The sequence below is a fragment of the Pelobates fuscus genome, chromosome 9 (assembly GCF_036172605.1).
Source record: "Pelobates fuscus isolate aPelFus1 chromosome 9, aPelFus1.pri, whole genome shotgun sequence".
Lineage (NCBI taxonomy): Eukaryota > Metazoa > Chordata > Amphibia > Anura > Pelobatidae > Pelobates > Pelobates fuscus.
The window spans coordinates 68,140,957-68,159,108 of record NC_086325.1 but is presented as its reverse complement, the minus strand read 5'-3'; positions in this window follow the sequence as shown (position 1 = coordinate 68,159,108).

Sequence of the window (18,152 nt, the reverse complement as noted above, 5' to 3'; positions counted from 1 at the left end):
TTAAGTTCGGGAATCCCATTCCTCCATCTTTTATTTGTTTCATAATTAAACTTTTTGAAATTCGGGGATGTTTCCCTCCCCAACTGAAACGAATTAATATCGCCTGTAGTGCAGAAATATATGTTTGTGGGATCTTAATCTGTAGAGACCTAAACAGATATAGTATTTTTGGTCGAATTTGCATCTTTACTGTCGCTATTTTCCCTACCCATGATAGTATGATATTTCCCCACGTTTTCAATTGTTTTTCAATATCTTTAAGTAATCTCATATAATTCGTTGAAATTAATAATTTTTCATTTTTTGTAAATCTAATCCCAAGGTATACCAAATAATCTTCTCTCCAATCAAAGTGATAATCTAATTTGAGTTTTCCCTCCAACAGTTTCGGTATATTAAAACACATAGCCTGCGTTTTTGTAATGTTGAGTTTATAAAAGGAGAGTTGACTATATTTATGTATTTCCTTGTATAAACTGGGTAGGGTAATATGTGGCTGAGTAAGTGTTAGTAGAATATCATCAGCAAAGATGTTGAGTTTATATTCTTCTGATCCCACTCGTACTCCATGTATATCTTTACTTTGTCGAATAGCTAGAGCTAAAGGCTCCAGAGCCAAAACATATAGCATGGGGGATAATGGGCACCCTTGTCGTGTACCATTCGTAATCTTAAAAGAGTCTGAGCCAAAACCTAAATTCATCACCTTTGCTGTCGGATTATTGTAAAGAGCTTTTAGCACTAAAAGAAATTCAGGTGGAAATCCGTAAGCAGTCAGGGTTTCTTGAAGAAAAAGCCAATTCAAACGGTCGAAAGCTTTCTCCGCGTCTAAAGCTAACATAATGCTTTCTAATTTAGATGACTTTAGAATAGTGTAAATGTCTAACACTTTTCTTGTGTTGTCTATCCCTTGTCTGCCTGACACGAATCCCACCTGATCTGTATGAATTAGAGTTGGTAAGATTGCCTTAATTCTTTCTGCGTACACTTTTGCATATATTTTGGCATCAATGTTCAATAAAGAAATAGGGCGGAAATTTTGACATATTGTTGGAGATTTCCCTGGTTTTGGAATAGTAATAATTAAAGCTGAAAGAAATTCAATCGGGAAAAAACCTTTTTTAGTTCCTTCATTAAAAAAAACAGTTAAAGATGTCACCAATAGATGTTTGTATAAAGTATAATAAAGATCCGAAAAACCATCAGGCCCTGGTGCTTTTCCTTTAGGCATTTCATTTATTAGTTTTAGTACTTCTTCCGTAGTGATGGGTGCTGTAAGTTGAGTTAATTGATGTCCTTGAATTTTAGGTAAGTGCAGTTTGTCTAAGTACTGACTTATCGTAGCTGGAGCTGGTTGTGATGTATTTTCCTGATCTTTCAGATTATATAACATTTTATAATAGTTAGCAAATTCCTCAGAAATCTGTGCAGGTTGATATATCTTTTGTCCAGTTTTAGATAATAAAAATGGGATTCCACTGTTTTGGGCTATATAACCTCACACAGCCCACCCGCGTTAGCCCCCTATGTTTCCTGAAACTACACGTACTTTACGCCCCGTTTCTGTTACCCTCATGCGAGGCACAACTCATAATCAGGAGTGGGTCCCCACATGCCCAACGGGCTAGAGGAGTCCCTTCACTCCCCCCCATAGCACGATACAGGACATGCTCTATTGCCAGCGGGTATTGATGATCATGAACACCTGAATGTTTTCTAGCCAATGAATGTGCTTAGACTGTGTCTCCTTATTACGTGACTCACCAATGCAGTTGTAACTACGCTTGTGGTATATGTTGATACCGTTACCACCACACATGCTACTGTCTACGTCTGGGAGTCTTCCCCAGTACGCCCTATTGGTTCGAGGCATCCTAAGTCTCCCCCACGCAGCACGGTACAGACCTCACGATGGTGTCAACCGCTGGTTACAAATATATGTACGTGCATGTCTACCAGTTGCTTAGTTTGGTTACTCTTCGGCACCCTATTTATGTCTTTGTTGTGATTTAATCTCGCCGTGTCATTACCACTTATGCCACTCATTTATGTTACGTTTTTATGTTATTGATGATGAGTACGAGCTAAAGCCTGTCCTTGTCGCTCGTTATGTGTAAATTGAAAATTGAAAATAAAGATTGTCAAAAAAAAAATAAAAATGGGATTCTAGACTGTGCTTGTTTATTACGCAATTTCTGTGATAGAAATTTTGTTGCTTTATTGCCCATTGAATACGATGTGGCCTTGAGTTTCCCTAATGCGATGCTGGTTTGTCGAAAATGGATCTCATTAATATCATTTTGCGTATGCGCTATTTGCTCTTGTATTTGCAGCAATGGGTTGATCTGGTTTTGTCTATGTAGATCTTGAAGTTTTTGAAGAAGGTTCAGCCAGGCAGTTTGTGTAGTTTTTTTAAGGTATGCTGCTCTACTTATTAAAAGTCCGCGTATTACTGGTTTGTGGGCTAGCCATAACGTTGTTGGGTGGATGTTCTGTAGATTGTTGGAGATAAAATATTGCTGCAGTTCATGTTCAATTTGGTTCCTGAATTTTAGATCCTTCAATAACTCTTCATTTAATCTCCAAGGGCCTTTTTTTGCATATCTGTATTGGTCCGTTAATGGGAGCATTTCAGGATTGTGGTCCGATTTTGTGGATATTCCTATCTCGCAGGATTTTATTTGTGAAAGATGTGAACTATGCACAAGGAAACCATCTATTCGAGAGTAGGTGTTGTGGACTTGAGAGAAGTGCGTAAATTATTTGGCATTGGGATGCAGAGTTCTCCAAGTATCATAGAGACCATGGGATATCAGTATCTTATTAAAGGTATTACAACTTTTCTGTAAAGAGGACTTCCTTTTCTTTGAATGGAAAGCAGTTGAATCCAGATTCGGATCTAGAACCTGATTAAAATCTCCGCCGATGATCGTAGTACCTGTTTGTAAGCTTATTACTTTATTCATAAGTGTTCGCAAAAAATTACTTTGATTCATATTTGGGAAGTATGCATTTACTATAGTGTATGTTGAGTTATTTATTATGCATACTAAAATAATAAATCTACCCTGTGGATCTATATATGTTGTTATCTGTTCAAAAGCTAGTCTTTGATTTATCAGAATTGATACCCCTTTAGTCTTACTAGAGGATGTAGCATGATACTGCAAAAGGAAAATTCTTCGAATTAAAGATAGGGTTTGAATTATGCTTAAAGTGGGTCTCTTGCAAACAAATTATATCAGCCTTCGAATCTTGAATTTCTTTAAGTATATATCGCTTTTCTGGCGCATTTAGACCTCTCACATTATGTGTATAAAACTTCATGGCTCAAATCACAGGCATCAAAAGGGAAAGAGAAGGAAAAGGAACACGAAAAAATAAATAAATAAATAAATAAATAAAATTTATAATAAAATATACTACAATAAATTAATCTTAATCTAAGCGTCTTAACGTGACACTTCTTAGAGTGGGGGTTAAAGTGGGCGGAGCGGGCCCCTGAGTGGCGACTATGGAGGGCTCAACATTCCTTTTTTTTACTCCTTCAATGAGATAGAATAGTAAAAATATTCCCAGGCAATGTTATATAAGGTATTGTTTAACAATAAATCACAAAGAAAGTAATCTGTAAGGCATTTTCGTTGGGCAAATCTGCCAGTATACTTTTAACAAGTTATTTTATAACAACATTGATAATCAAGTTTTTCAAATATTCATATATATTATTGTAGCCTCAAATAGAGAGAGAGTTCCAGAGCTACTTAACATCAGAAGGGCTCTTACTTAAGGGTCTCTTACTAAAGAAAAGGGAATTATTAAGGGTATCCTTTAACGTATGACCAATAAAGAGTGTTTCCATAAAGCATTTTCCCTTAAACTTCCCTTAATATTCTATTATCCTTTGCATAATTATTTTCAGACTTAGTCTATTTGCATAGTATTGTACATATATAGTATGAAGATGGTTAACCTTTCGATTACCTATATCTATCACATGCTTATAAATCTGGTAAATAGTAATAAGTCCAAACGAATGAGCTGCTACTTAACCTTTTATATAAAGGAAAGTGAAAAGGGAGAAAGAAAAAAAAGCAGGAAAAAAAAATGCCCTTTAATCCTTACTGTATAGTACCTCGGTAATCATACAACTTGATCAACATGCCCAGTATAGCCCATTTTATATTACTAAAATAAGTGGGAAAGTAATAGATTTTATATATTTATACCTTATTTCATAAGAAACCTACCTAAAAGGTAGTTAATTTATACTTTATTTAGGAGCTAAACACATTGCTTAATTAAATGGAGTAAAAACTAAAATAAGAAAGAATATAACGAGTACTAATTTTCTGTGATGAGGTCAAGGGATTTTCTCTTCCCTCTTACCTCGTCCTCTCTCCTCTTTCCCTTTTCTCCTCTCTCGTTTTTAAAAAAAAATTCAATTTAATTGATATCAATTTCGATATCGTTTTGTACTATTTAAATTTGCAAATCTCTGCTAAGAGATACTTTTTGTAGACCTAATAAGTTTATCAGATACCAACTAGTACTCCTGTATATAAGCAACTAATGTTGTTATTGTTAATATCATAATATCATAATATCACAATTATCCTTATACTCTAGAGTATTCATTTGTCCACTTATTTGCTTATTCGCTTATTGCAGAGATATTGCACAGATATTTTGCAGAAAACAATAAGAATATTAGAGGGAGAAAGGAAAAAAAAAATAAAGGGAGAGATCACAGATATAAAATTAGCAATTAGAAAGGCAATAACCAGATCAGTTTCTAATATCAAACAATGACTTGCGGTTTAAAGAGTCTGGCTTCCTTGATCCTTAGATCTTAGTTCTTAATCTTTTTGTTTCCTTTCAGAAGCAACTTCTTAAACTTTCTTAGATCTAAGTGATCTGCCATCTTCATAGATTTGCTTAGTTGACGGAGCAGTATCTATTCCACTTAAAGGGATATCCCACTTCTGTAGCACCTCTTGCCCTTCTACCGGGGTATTTATTATTGTTGTTACTCCTTCTCTTCTAATAATCAATTTAGCTGGATACCCCCATCGATAAGGAATATTGTTGCTTCGTAGTTGGTCTAATGTATTTTTGTACAATCTTCGTCTCCTTAAAGTTTCAGCCGATAAGTCCATAAACATAAGAACTTCCTTATACTTTTCCGGAATTTCTTTCTTATTTCTGTTAGCTTGGAGGATCAGCTCCTTAATATGAAAATAATGCAGCCTTGTTATAATATCCCTTGGGATAGAGGGAGGTAGTTGTTGTGGCTTCGGTATTCTGTGTATACGGTCTAATAACAATTTATCCGACGGAATTCCCGGCAATAGTAACTGAAACATCTCGGTGACATATGCTACCAGCTCCTGACCGCTCAATTCTTCTGGTATCCCTCTCAATCGAATATTATTACGACGTGATCTGTCTTCTATATCTGTAATTTTGGATTCCTGAGTTGCAATTTTCTGTTCCAATTGCTTTATACGTTCTGTCATGTCGGTATATACATTATGCAGATTTTCAGTTTTATTCTCTAAGCATTGTGTTCGAGTAGACAGCTCTGTAACATTTTTTTTTATATCTACAATTGCTTCTGCTACTGTATTTTGCATTTTACTGACCGCGTTGTCCAACATAACTTGTAGCACTCGCTGGGTGATTGGAGCCTCCCCAGTATCTCCCTCTTCATTACCTACAGCATCAGCTTCTGCTTCTGCATTATGGTCATCATTTTCAAGTAGCTCAGTTTGTTTTACTCTTGGGGCAAAAAAAGTTGTTTTGTCTTTGTCTCTTGTTTCTTTAGCTTCTGCCCCTTTTTTCCCTCGGTGAGCCGACATAGTAACTTATTTAGCTTGGATCCTCAGATCCAATCCGAATCACCTGTTGATCTGTGCTCTTTATTTGGGCGTTTAATACCTTAATCAGCCGTCCGACTTCTTGTTCGTTTTCGGTCATTTTCCCCAAACCAAGTAAGGATTAGTTATAGCCAATTTGTATCCAGATTAGGAGTCATCCAGATTAGGAGTCATCCAGGTTAGGAGTCATCCAGGTTAGGAGTCATCCAGGTTAGGAGTCATCCAGGTTAGGAATCCAAACCGAGTAAGGATTAGTTATAGCCAAATTGTATCCAGGTTAGGAGTCATCCAGATTAGGAGTCACCCTGCTATAAACCCACCGTACCGCTTCCACACAGCTTCCAAACAGCCCAGCTTCTATACGGCTTCTATACGGCTTCTACACAGCTTCTATGCACCATATAGTCTGGGGAACGCAAGACACCGATATATACCTTGCACCTTGCTCCTGGTGTAAATAGATCCAAGTAGTCCTGTTATAACCAAATCCAAGTAAGCTCCAACCTGGACCTCTGGACCTGCTCCTAAACCGGAGAGTAAAGGTGAAGGTAAAGGGTGAAGGTGTCCAGTAGTGTCCAGTATAAAGCCCCCAAAAATTATCGGTTTCAACTTCTTTCTCTTTAGCCGCTTGTTGAGCCCGTGATACCGTCGGGACCAGCCGAGCTTAGCTAGTACGCGCCATCTCCCTCAGCGCCCGACTTCCGGTCACGCCCCAGCAAATCTCTTTTGAGTAGCAGCAGCACGACAAAGAGCAGCATGGACCTGATCCCACATCTTCCGTAAGGAGGCGAGGTGCTCGTCCAAAGCGGGCATTCCCTTGTCGGAGAACACACCGGGAAGGACAGCGGGTTGGAACCCATAAGCCACCATAAAAGGACTTACGCCAGTAGAAGAATGAGACACAGTGTTCCTGGCAAACTCAGCCCAGGGAAGGAGATGGGACCAGTTATCCTGGTGTGCATTCGTGAAACAGCGTAAATACAACTCCACAGACTGATTTGCTCGTTCGGCAGCTCCATTAGATTGCGGATGATAGGAGGAAGTAAACGATAAGGAGACCCCCATCTCAGCACAAAAGCCTCTCCAAAACCGAGAGACAAACTGAGGGCCCCTGTCAGATACGATATCTTGTGGTATACCATGCAAGCGGAACACTTCTTTGGCAAACACCTGAGCCAACTGAACAGCAGAAGGTAGCTTCTTAAGCGGAATGAAGTGCGCCATTTTGGAGAACCTATCCGTTACAGTCAAAATTACTGTCTGCCCATCAGATGAAGGAAGATCCACAATAAAGTCCATGGATAAGTGTGTCCACGGTTTCTTGGGTACAGATAGGGGCATAAGGAGTCCCAGGGGTTTAACATTAGGGGACTTACACTGTGTACAGACACGGCAAGCCTGCACATAATCTACCACGTCTTTTTTGAGTGAGGGCCACCAAAACTGTTGGAAAACACCCTTGTAAGTCTTGGTAACCCCTGGATGACCAGCCGTTTTGGCTGTGTGAAATAAAGTTAACAACTTCTTTCTGTCTTTTACTTTCACGTACAGCTTACCAATAGGAGTCTCAGAGGGTGCTTGGGATTGGTATGACTTGATACCATCAAGAAAAAGAGACGAGATAACCAAACGGGTAGTAGCTATTATATTAGTTGTGGGTACAATGGGCTCAGGAGTGGAGGTAATAGAATCTACAGGTTCGTACTGGCGGGAGATGGCATCAGCCTTGACATTTCGATAACCCGGCCTGTATGTGATTATGTACTGAAAACGTGAGAGAAATAAAGACCATCTAGCCTGACGAGAGGATAACCTCTTAGCATCTGCGATATAGGATAGATTTTTATGATCGGTTATAACCAGAATCTTGTGTCTAGCTCCTTCTAACAAGTACCTCCATTCTTTAAATGCCATCACTATAGCTAATAATTCCCTGTTCCCAACGTCGTAATTCTTTTCAGACTCTGACAAGCGTTTAGAAAAGTAACCACAGGGAAGGAGGGGTTCGTCATACGATTGTCGTTGTGACAACACTGCTCCTATACCTGATTCAGAGGCGTCTACTTCCAGTACAAAGGGAAGGGAAGGATCAGTCTCGAAGGCCACAATAGCATTAGGATTCCAAACCCTGGGGTGTAAAACCTTTTTTAGTCAGTTTAGTGATAGGGGAAATAATGGATGAGAAGTTTTTAACAAACTTTCTATAATAATTGGCAAACCCTATAAATCGCTGTATTGCCTTAAGTCCTTGGGGAAGGGGCCAGGACAGTATAGCTTCCAATTTAGAAGGATCCATGCTGAATCCTTGTTCAGAAATAACATAACCCAGGAATTGTACAGAAGTTTGGTCGAATAAGCATTTTTCTAATTTACAATAAAGACCGTTCTGCAACAACCTCTTAAGCACCATCCTAACATGAGTATGATGTGTCTTCAAATCTGGAGAATATACAAGTATGTCATCAAGGTAGACTACAGCACAGACATGCAGTAGATCTCTAAGGACATCGTTTATGAGATCCTGAAAACCGGCAGGAGCATTACACAATCCAAAAGGCATGACCAGATACTCGTAATGCCCACTACGTGTACTGAACGCCGTTTTTCATTCATCGTTCTCCTTGATACGAACAAGGTTATAAGCCCCCCTGAGGTCTACTTTAGTAAAATATCTAGAACCCTTGACACGATCAAACAATTCAGTAATGAGGGGGATTGGATAGGCATTTTTAATCGTTATATTGTTTAGGGCTCTGTAGTCTATACACGGTCTCAAATCGCCCTCCTTTTTTGCCACAAAAAAGAAACCAGCCCCGGCAGGAGAGGAGGACCTTCTAATAAAACCTTTACTTAAGGCCTCCCGTATGTACTCCTCCATGACCTGGTTTTCTTTCTCAGAAAGAGGGTAGACCTTACCCCTAGGAGGCATAGTACCCGGTAATAGGTTTATGGCACAGTCATACTCACGGTGTGGGGGTAGCTTATCTGCCTCCCTTTTTTCGAAAACCAAAGCAAGGTCTGCATACACATGGGACAGAAACAGAAAGCGGTTTAGCCGTGGGCACGTTAAGTGAACAAACGGGACGTACTTGGGCCATACAGTCTCGTTGACAGGATTCCCCCCAGGAGAGTATGTCTAAACAACCCCAATCAAGTACTGGGTTGTGTTTCACTAACCAGGGAAAACCCAGAACAATGGAAGCAGTAGGGGAGTCAATTATTTGGAAGGTTAACCTTTCCTTGTGTAAAGCACCCACAGACATAACTATTTCTTGGGTTTCATGGGTCACCAGAGGTCTCTCAAGTGGTCTACCATCTATGGCCTCAACGGCCAAGGGTGTGGCCTTTTGGATCAAAGTCAAGGCTGCGGTTTTGGCAAAGGTCTCATCCATAAGGTTGTCTGCCGCACCTGAATCGATCAAGGCTTTGGTTCTTATAGTGGTTTTATTGACCAAAAGAGAGACCGTAATAAATGGTCTGGAGATGGACACATGAGGGGACAAAGTCATAACACCCGAGGCCGACCCCTCTCTAGGCCTTAGGTGCTGGAGTTTCCCTGTAATTTAGGGCATGTATTACAGTGGTGCCCCCTCTTTCCACAATAAAGACATAACCCCTCCCTTCTACGATACGTTCTTTCAGCCTCAGTTAACCCCGTAGCACCCAATTGCATGGGTTCGGGGGATGGTTGCCTAGGAGCGGGTAACGCTAGTAATGCAGTACTGGGTAGAGCAGGTAACACCCGTGTATCCAGCCGTCTTTGACTACGTCTCTCTCTAATGCGGTTATCAATAAGGATTACATAGTCTATAATATCATCTAGAAGGACACGCAGTTCCATGGATGCTATCTCATCCAGTATGTAAGCGGCCAAACCCTCCTGAAAGGCAGTTACGAGGGCGTCGTTATTCCAAACCACTTCAGCTGCTAGAGTGCGGAATTCGATAGTATAATCCGCTACAGGTCTGTTAGCCTGTCGAACACTAAGCAGAGCTTTGCCAGCAGAGGCAGCCCTACCGGGTTGATCAAACGTGCGTTTGAATGCTGACAAAAAATCTGCAAAGGACATAGGAGACATATTTTCCCACATGGGGTTTGCCCATGCTAAAGCTCTCCCAGACAGGTGGTTTATCAAAAAGGCAATTTTGGATCTGTCGGTGGGATAGGAACGTGGATTCATCACCAAATGGATGTCAATTTGATTGAGGAAACCACGACACAATGCTGGGTCACCACTATAGCGCTGTGGTGGTGTCATATGGACTACATGAGCAGGAACGGGTACTGGAGTGGCAATGGGTTCGGGCACAGCAGCAACCGCCTTCTGGACGGCAGGCTGCACGTGTGCAGTACGAGCCAGTATGGTCTGCAAAGCTTGAGCAAACTGATCCATACGGTGGTCCAAGCCATCCATTCTAGCCTCCTGATTAACTAGGAGCTGTGGTATGTCAGCAGGTTCCATTATGGCCCTGTTGTAATGTCACGATTCGGGGAACCCAACACGCTAACACACACACAGACACACACACAGAAAGTGTGCAGTACCGGACCTTAGAGTGGCCGGGCTAAGCACACACAGAATAGTCAGGAGATAAGCCGAGTAAGGGGAACCAGAAAACAGAATAACGATAAACAAGCCGAGGTCAAAGGGTAGGAGAAAGTCACAAAGTCAGTATAACAAGCCAGGGAGTACGTAACCAGAAAGCACACGTTCAGTATCAATACTCTAAAGCAAAGACCACAACAGGGCACTGAGAGACAGGAAAGGTAAGTATAAATATCCTTGCCTTAATTCTGATTGGATAACTTCCAATCAGAATTAACAAACACACGTGGGGTGTATCTATACCCCCCACTGTGATTGTTGTACTGTCGCTTTAACGCCGGGTCACGTGAGTGACCTCGGCGTACTGATATGGGTGCCGGCTCCCAGCGTGCAGCGTTAGACATGCTGCCGCTGGGGGGAGGAGGAGGAGAGGACGCAAGCGGCGTGTCAAGAGGAGAGGACGCCGCTCGCCGCCCGGTAAGAGGAGGGGGGACCGCGGGCAGCGACGGACCGAGGGTGAGTGCTGCAAGCGGATTGCAGCCTCCCCTCACCGCTGCCCGCGGAGCCCTGACAGTATGCAGTTGAAACAATGTAAATCAGGCTTGAGAGAGTTCAATAAATAGGCATGTGCATGGGGAAAAGTTTTGGTTCAGTTCGGCATTCCGAAATTCAGGATTTTCGCAATTCGGGACTTCGGCAATTCAGCACTTCAACACTTCGGAACTTCGGCAACTTCGGAACTTCGGCAACTTCGGAACTTCGGCACTTCAGCACTTCAGCACTTCGGAACTTCGGCACTTCGGCAACTTCGGAACTTCGGCATTTCAGCACTTCGGAATTTCGGCACTTTGGAACTTCGGCACTTCGGAAATTCGGCAACTTCGGAAATTCGACACTTCGGAACTTCGGCATTTCGGAATTTCGGGACTTCTGCACTTCGGGACTTCTATTGCAGCCGCTTAGTAGATAACTCCCTAATTCCCACGGTATTAGGGAGTTATCTACCAAAAGGCTGAAAGACCTAAATTGGTCTTTCAATCAAATGTACTAATACTAAGTAAAAATTACTTAGTATTAGTAAATTTTGCCCATACTCGCTATACCGCGAGTAGGGGTATGTCTAGTAAACAGTGAGCGGCAGGTGGGGGCCCTAAAGTAAAATGATGGAGGGGGGACCTATTGTCCTCCACCCTGGCCCCCACCCCTGAGCGGCGGGTGGGGGCCCTAAATACTAATAAGGGGGGACCTAATGTCCTCCCCCCTGGCCCCCACCCCTGAGCGGCGGGTGGGGGCCCAAAAAAAGTCCCCCCAGGTGACTAGGGGTCCCCAAACCCCTAATCACCCCCTCCCCCCAAAAATTTATCCCCCTACCTACCCCCCTCACCCTTAAAATAATGAGGGGGTGACCTTCAACTAAGAACCTGTAAAAAAAAAAGCAAAAAAAACTTACCATTCGATGTTTTCTTTCTTCTAAAATCTTCTTTTTTCAGCCCCAAAGAAGGCCAAATAAAAAACCATAATAACCGACGCAATTTTCCCATGCTGTGTAATTTGACTCATAGCACTCTGATTGGTTACTTATTCCACCAATCAGAGAGTTATGAGTCAAATTACACAGCGTGGGAAAATTCCAGAAGAAAATTCCAGAAGAACTTTCCCACGCTGTGTAAAACGACACAGAGCACTCTGATTGGTGGATTTCAAACCAACCAATCAGAGTGCTGTGACAGGTAAATGTAGAGACTTACCTGTCAGACTCTTCATTTACCTGTCAGAGCACTCTGATTGGATGGCTTAAACCCACAAATCAGAGTGCTCTGAGCCTAATTGCAGGGCGGGGCATGGCTTTATAAGCCTTTCCCCACCCTGCAGAGCTCAGTCTGCGCGGAGCCCTCGCCTGGTGAAGAAGGATTTTTTTTTTTTGCGCTCGTTTTTTTTTGTTTGTTTTTTAAGTGCGTTGGTTATTATGGCTTTTTATTTGGCCTTTTTTGGGGCTGAAAAAAGAACATTTTAGAAGAAAGAAAACATCAAATGGTATTTTTTTTCTTCAGGTACTTAGTTAAATGGTCCCCCCTCATTATTTTTAGGGTGAGGGGGGTAGGTAGGGGTTAATTTTTGGGGGGAGGGGGGTGACTAGGAGTTTGGGGACCCCTAGTCACCCGGGGGGGTATTTTTTATTATTTAGGGCCCCCACCCACCGCTCAGGGGTGCGGGCCAGGGGTAGGACATTAGGTCCTCCCCCCTCATTCTAATTTAGGGCCTCCACCCACCGCTCGGGGTGGGGGCCTGGGGGCGAGGACATTAGGTCCACCCCCAATTAGTATTTTAGGGCCCCCACCCACCACTCAGGGGTGGGGGCCAGCGGGGAGGACATAAGGTCCCCTCCCCTAATGAGTATTTTAGGGCCCCACCCACCGCTCAGGGGTGGGGGCCAAGGGGGAGGACATTAGGTCCCCTCCCTAATTAGTATTTTAGGGGCCAATTAGTATTTTAGGGCCCCCACCCACCGCTTAGGGGTGGGGGCCAGGGCGGAGGACATTAGGTCCCCCCCTAATTAGTATTTTAGGGCCCCCACCCACAGTTCTGGGGTGGGGGCCAGGGGGGAGGACATTAGGTCCCCCCTAATTAGTATTTTAGGGCCCCCACCCACCGCTCAGGGGTGGGGGCCAGGGGGAGGACATTAGGTCCCCCCATAATTAGTATTTTAGGGGCCCCCACCCACCGCTCAGGGGTGGGGGCCATGGGGGAGGACATTAGGTTCCCCCCTAATTAGTATTCTAGGGCCCCCACCCACTGCTTAGGGGTGGGGGCCAGGGGGGAGGACATTAGGTCCCCCCCTAATTAGTATTTTAGGGCCCCCACCCACCGCTCAGGGGTGGAGGCCAGGGGGAGGACAATAGGTCCCCCCCCATTATTTTACTTTAGGGCCCCCACCCGCCGCTCAGGAGTGGGGGCCAGGGTGGTGTAATAGCCCCCCTTTAGTTTAAAAGGTGGGGGCTCGGGAGGGGGTACCCAGTTTAAAAAAAATATATATCTTTTTTAACTGTGTGCAGCCACTAGCTGCTCTCTGTTTAATAGACATGCCCTTACCCGCGGTATAGCGAGTAGGGGCACAATTTACTAATACTAAGTAATTTTTACTTAGTATTAGTAAATTTGGCTGAAAAACCAATTTAGATATTTAAGGCTTTTGGTAGATAACTCCCTAATACTGTGGGAATTAGGGAGTTATCTACCAAGCGGCTGCAAGAGACGTTCCGAAGTCCCGAAGTTGCCGAAGTGCCGAATTGCCGAGGTCCCGAAGTTCCGAAATTACTGAATTTCCAAAGTGTCGAAGTGCCGAATTTACGAAGTCCCGAATTGCCGAAGTCCTGAATTTCGGAATGCAGAACCCAAAAGGAACATTTTTTTTCCATGCACATGCCTAGGGGTTACCCCAGGCATTCAGCAACCTAAAGTTATTTTCTACAATTTAAGACGTTTGAAATAGCAACCCCCAACACAAATAAATACAAACAAAATTAATCGTAAACACATAATAACTATTACTCAATGTAAAATAGCATTATAAATGTGTGGAGCAGTATTACTGTATACCAAAATAGATTCCTATCAAGAGGTCCGTCCATCCTGGTTAACAAAAGCAAAAACCTGTTTCAAAATCCCTTGTGCAGGTGTGACAGTAATTTGAGCTCGGTGTGAAACTCGTTTGAAGGAATCAAGTAATGTTGTAAGTGAGGTAGAGTCAGTTAACCATTTCTTCATCTCAGAACCCTTACCCAAACATAAGTCTAAGACTGAAAAATCAATAATATGTTCCCATGATTAATTCAAAGTTATATTACCGGTAGTTATCTGGGGCATGGTATGGAATTACACCACGTACTAAGCAACCAACAAGTACTAACAAGAGATGTATCCTGTGTTTTAAATAGAATCTGAGGAGGCTTAGATGAGTGAAAACATACCCAATTTAACCCCAAGTAATAGACAGGATTTGTAACATTAAATTGACCGTAGATGCTGATCAACCCAACATGTTTTTAGTAATAGTTGCGCACTGAGATGGAGAACAGAATTTGTATTATAATGACACAAAGAAACATATACAAGTGTCCAGTTAAAACTTTCTGTACCCTGGGTGACTAATTGATGTGAAAGTTCAGGCAATAATAAACAACCATTAGAAAGTAGGCCAATAGCGGCTAAAGGCCAAGGTATCAATGTATGAATGACACATATTTCAAGGGACACTATAGTCACCTGAACAACTTTAGCTTAATGAAGCAGTTTTGGTGTATAGAACATGCCCCTGCAGCCTCACTGCTCAATCCTCTGCCATTTAGGAGTTAAATCCCTTTTTTTATGAACCCTAGTCACACCTCCCTGCATGTGACTTGCACAGCCTTCCATAAACACTTCCTGTAAAGAGAGTCCTATTTAGGCTTTCTTTATCGCAAGTTCTGTTTAAATTAGATTTTCTTATCCCCCGCTATGTTAATAGCTTGCTAGACCCTGCAAGAGCCTCCTGTATGTGATTAAAGTTCAATTTAGAGATTGAGATACAATTATTTAACGTAAATTACATCTGTTCGAAAGTGAAACCATATTTTTTTTTTCATGCAGGCTCTGTCAGTCATAGCCAGGGGAGGTGTGGCTAGGGCTGCACAAACAGAACAGTGAAATTGCAGGGGAATGATCTATACACTAAAACTGCTTTATTTAACTAAAGTAATTTAGGTGACTATAGTGTTCCTTTCAGGTGTGCAGTCAGGTAAAAAGAACTTCATTGCATGAGTCATTGCAAACTTTGTCACAGATTTACCAGATCATAAACTTTGTAACTGTATTTTAAGGTCTGTAAAAAAATATCATACTGAACTTGAGAACAAGCAGTATCACGTGTGAAATTATAAATTGAATCAAAGTATGAAACTTATCAGAAATGATCTCAGTCATATCTACTATGACATGAGTTTGATGCTGATGAAGATTTTGATGCTGTTGAAGATTTACAATATTGTTATCAATACCATATTAGGTATCAAGACCAACAGAAGCATGAGAAGCTAAAGAAGCAAGTTTATGGCTTAGAAGTTCCAAATTAATTTGTGCAGTTGAGCCCACTAAACTATCATATGTTCTTAACCCAGTAGCTACAATGTCTCATCTGTCACATCTGTGGCAATGGTGTGATGTAAGTGATACATTATGCAACATACTTTCATAAAATCACCACTGAAAATCCCTCTATTGTACTGATACAAACAATTATGATATTGTGTTAACATCATGTGCCACTTGTGTAGCAGAATCTAAACAAACTTGTATAGGGTCACCTTTCTGAAATGGAGGATTGTTAGACTCAGGTGCAGGAATAGAGGATGGTACAGAAGCCATTGGAGTAGAAGGCGGTGCTATTTCATCAATTCTTAATGTAAACTGAGGCATACCATTGTCTGTCCGGAAGTGCACCGTTTCCTGGAATAAGATTGGTCTTATTAATAGACCATTGCTGAGCATAGTCAAACCTTGCAACACAAGCAAAAAAGTGCAACAAATTGTGGGAATGCAAAATTATGATAAATATGACATATGGGACGGTTAGATAAAATATTACCGCGTTAAAAATTTAGATAACAATGAAAATATAAGGTCAATGCTAGTAGTAGGGTGTGAGACTAAATACATAGTTTAAAAAGGAAGAATTACTTCTATACAAGTAGAAGATGCAAAGCGCAAGACTTAAGTGAAGTTATAGAGCAAACAGATAAGAGCAACACAAGATCCCACAAGATAACGAAATACCCAAGAAGTTATTATATGATTAGAAAATAAATTAAGAGAACAAAATAAATAGATAAATACTGACTGATTTTTTTTTTTTGTAACTATCAATAAAATAATTCAGTGGAAGGGGGGTAGAGTGAGATGATGTATCTTCATAAGCTAAGTGCCTAATGATATATCACTAGTGATGTACCAAACTGTTTGCTGGCGAATAGTTCCCGGCGAACATAGCATGTTCGCGTTCGCCACGGCGGGCGAACACATGCGCGGTTCGATCCGCCCAGTATTCGTCATCATTGAGTAAACTTTGACCCTGTGCCTCACAGTCAGCAGACACATTCCAGCAAATTAGCAGCAGACCCTCCCTTCCAGACCCTCCCACCTCCTGTACAGCATCCATTTTAGATTCATTCTGAAGCTGCATTCTTAGATAGAGGAGGGAAAGTGTAGCTGCTGCTCATTTTATAGGGAAATGGATAGTTAGGCTAGGGTATTCAGTGTCCACTACAGTCCTGAAGGACTCATCTGATCTCTGCTGTAAGGACAGCACCCCAAAAAGCCCTTTTTAGGGCTGGAACATCAGTCTGCTTTTTTTTCCTCTTTTTTTTCTGTGTAATGTAATTGCAGTTGCCTGCCTGCCAGCTTCTGTGTCAGGCACACAGTGGATACTGTGACCACTTGCCCAGTGCCACCACTCATATCTGGTGTCACAATAGCTTGCATTTAAAAACAAAAAATATTTTTTCACTGTAATAGACTGAATAGCAGTTAGTTGTCTGCAAGCGTCTGGGTGTCAGGCCTTCAGCGTGTACTCTGCCAACTTCTGCCAGTCCACTTTGCCACTCATATCTGGTGTCACAATAGCGTGCCTTTAAAAAGAAAAAAAGTTTATCACTGTAAGCTAATAGCAGTCAGTGTCCTTCAAGCAGGTGTCAGGCCTTCAGCGTGTACTCTGCCAACCTCTGCCAGTCCACTTTGCCACTCATATCTGATGTCACAATAGCGTGCCTTTAAAAAGAAAAAAGTTTTTCACTTTAAGCTAATAGCAGTCAATGTCCTTCAAGCGGGTGTCAGGCCTTCAGCGTGATCTCTGCCAACCACTGCCAGTCCACTTTGCCACTCATATCTGGTGTCACAATAGCGTGCCTTTAAAAAGAAAAAGAGTTTTTCACTGTAAGCTAATAGCAGTCAGTGTCTTTCAAGCGGGTGTCAGGCCTTCAGCGTGTACTCTGCCAACCTCTGCCAGTCCTCTTTGCCACTCATATCTGGTGTCACAATAGCGTGCCTTTAAAAAGAAAAAAAGTTTTTTACTGTAAGCTAATTGCAGTCAATGTCCTTCAAGCGGGTGTAAGGCCTTCAGCATGTACTCTGCATACCTCTGCCAGTGTACTTTGCCACTCATATCTGATGTCACAATAGCGTGCCTTTAAAAAGAAAAAAAAGTTTTTCACTTTAAGCTAATAGCAGTCAGTGTCCTTCAAGCGGGTGTGTCAGGCCTTCAGCGTGTACTCTGCCAACCTCTGCAAGTGCACATTGCCACTCATATCTGGTGTCACAATAGCGTGCATTTAAAACCCAAAAACTTTTTTCAATGTTATAGATTGAATAGCAGTTAGTTGTCTTCAAGCGGGTGTGTCAGGCCTTCAGCGTGTACTCTGCCAACCTCTGCCAGTGTACTTTGCCACTCATATCTGGTGTCACAATAGCGTGCCTTTAAAAAGAAAAAAAGTTTTTCACTTTAAGCTAATAGCAGTCAGTGTCCTTCAAGCGGGTGTGTCAGGCCTTCAGCGTGTACTCTGCCAACCTCTGCAAGTGCACATTGCCACTCATATCTGGTGTCACAATAGCGTGCATTTAACCCCTTAAGGACACATGACATGTCTGACACGTCATAATTCCCTTTTATTCCAGAAGTTTGGTCCTTAAGGGGTTAAAAC